The sequence below is a fragment of the Orycteropus afer genome, unplaced genomic scaffold (genome assembly GCF_000298275.1).
Source record: "Orycteropus afer afer isolate SDZICR_OR568_19922 unplaced genomic scaffold, OryAfe1.0 scaffold00171, whole genome shotgun sequence".
NCBI lineage: Eukaryota > Metazoa > Chordata > Mammalia > Tubulidentata > Orycteropodidae > Orycteropus > Orycteropus afer.
Window position 1 is genome coordinate 6,480,255 of NW_006921758.1, and position 2,815 is coordinate 6,483,069.

The following is a 2,815-nucleotide window of genomic DNA, read 5'->3' on the forward strand; positions in this document are numbered from 1 at the left end:
CCAACCTTCCTTCCGAGGAGTGGCTGGTGGGTTTGAACCGCCAGCCTTCTGGTTAGCAGTCAAGTGCCTTAGGCACTATGCTACCAGAGATCCCTCAAGGAGTCCTGGTTCCTTTTATTGGAGAATGTTATTAACCAAGATTCAGGTGCTAGGTGTGGTCAATTGTTGTTAGAGTGGCCTTGCTTCTAGGTTCTATAGCTGACACAGCAAAGAAAGATATGTATTTACACCAACCCATGTATATACACATATCTCTAAATATTTTCTATATATAACCATTGGTAGCTCTGGTAGCATAGTGCCTAAGCCACTTGACTGCTAACCAGAAAGCTGGCGGTTCAAACTCACCAGCCACTCCTCAGTGGAAGGTTGTGGAAATCTACTTCTGGTATGATACCACCTTGGAAACCCAAGGAGGGGTTGCCATGGGTCGGATTTGAGTTCAAGGCAGTGAGTTGAGTATCTATATTCATGGTAAACATGAGTTCATACCAATATCTCCAACTCTAACCCATTACCATGGTCAACTGATTTTTGACAAATGTCCAAAGTCAATTCAATGAAGAAAGGAAAGCCTTCAACAACAGTTCTGGATCAATTGCATATTTGTATGGAGTAAAATAAACTTAGACCCTTATATTACACTATAAACACTATAAACAAAAATTAATTCAAAATTGATCAGAGACCTAAATGTGAAATCTGAAACTATAAAAATTTTCTAAGAAAACAAAAAGGAAAATCTTTGACACTTTAAGCAAAAATTTCTTAGAGCACAATCCATTTTTTAAAATGATAAATTAGGGTTCATAAAAGTTAAAAGAAAGACATTCTTTGAAAGACATTATTAAGAAAGCAAAAAGACAAGCCACAGACTGTATATATATACATATATAAAAAACAATTTGGATCTAGGATATGTAAAGAACTCATAGTTAAATAATTAGAAGACAAAACTCCAGTTTAAAAAGGGGACAAAAATGTGAATAGACACTTCACAAAAGAAGATAGCTGAATAAATATATAAAAAGATGCTCAATATTATTAGTCATCAGGGAAATGTACATTAAAACCACAATAAGATACCAAGATTGGTGGTTTAAACCTACTAGCTTTTCTGTGGAAGGAAAATGAGGCAATCTACTTTAATAAAAATTTACAGCCTTGGAAACCCAATGGGGTCAGTATGAATTAGAATCCACTTGATGGCAATTGGGGAGTAGGGAAACATACATGTGTGCCCATGATCACATATATGGTTGGCAGACAATGTTTCTACAAGTGTATTTATATGTTGTATAAGAATTTCTAGGTATATGGCAGACAATGTTTCTACAAGTGTATTTATGTGTTGTGTAAGAATTGCTAGGTATATAGGGAGCTCTGGTAGCATGGTGCCTAAGGCATTTGACTGCTAACCAGATGGCTGGTGGTTCAAACCTACCAGCCACTCCTTGGAAGGAAGGTTAGGCAATCTACTTCCATAGTGATACTGCCTCAGAAATCCAAGGAGTGGTCGCTATGGGTCAAGTCCAACTTGACGGCACATAACAGCAATCACAACAACAGAGCTGACAAGGGACAAGGTTGTGATCATTTCTTGGCCACAGCCAGCTACCCAGAGGGAGCCAGTTGTTAGATCTGTTGACTCAGGACCATAGTCACAGGGGACATCAAGCTCAATTGGCATAGCATACTACACAAAAACATTGTTCCACATCCTACTTTGGCAAGTAGCAACTGGGATTTAACAGCTTGCAGGCAGCCATCTACATGCAGCAATGGGTTTCTCCTCATCCAGAGCAAAGAAGAATGAAGAAAACCAAAGACACAGGGAAACAACTAGTCCAAGGGACTGGTACACCATGTGATCCTCAGTCTATACGACTATGAGACCAGAAGAACTAGATGGTTCCTGGCTACCACTGTCAATCATTCAGAGGGGGATCTATGTATGAGCTCCTGGATAGAGTGGGATAACAATGTGGAACATAACTTAAAATCATAAAAAAAAAAAAAAAGGGGGCAGGGATATACATATATCTCTAAATATTTAGAGACCAGGTTTGCTGGTCTGATAGAGCCTGGTGGAACCACTGAGACTATGACCCCTAGCTCCCTTTCAGGTCTGGAATTTAACCCATTCCTGTGGCTTCCAGCCAAACAAAAGACAGGCACAGGAGCTGAACATTTCATTAGGTAGATACATTCCTTGGAGGGATCAATCATGGGAGAATAGAAGGGCTGCATATGGACAGGGAGACAGCTCAGAGTGTATGGGAGGGAAGGACACAGGGAAGCAGTGGCTATAGGGAGGAAGTGAGAGGAGAGCTGTTGCATTGTGGGAGATTACAGTCAATGTCGTGAGACAAAATGTATGTGAACTGCTGTATGGAAGATGAATTTGCTCTGTAAACTTTCACCCAAATCACAATATTTTTTTAAAAAATAATAAATAAAAATAATCTAATCTAGACATCAAGCACAATTAGCATAACATACTACACAAAACATTGTTCCACCTCCTACTGTGGCAAGTAGTGACTGGGATCTTAAAAGCTTGCAAACTGCCCTCTAGAAGTAACGATGGGTCTCTCTTCATCCAGAGCCAATTAGAATGAAGAAAACCAAAAATTCATGGATACAATTAGTCCTGGTGACTGGTACACCATCCGATCTGGAGCCTATATGACTATGAGACCAGAAGAATTAGATGGTGCCCGGCTACTACTGTCAACCACTTGGAAGAGGATCGATGTAGGAGATCCTGGATAGACAGGGAGAACAATGTGGAACAAAACTCAAAATCATTTGG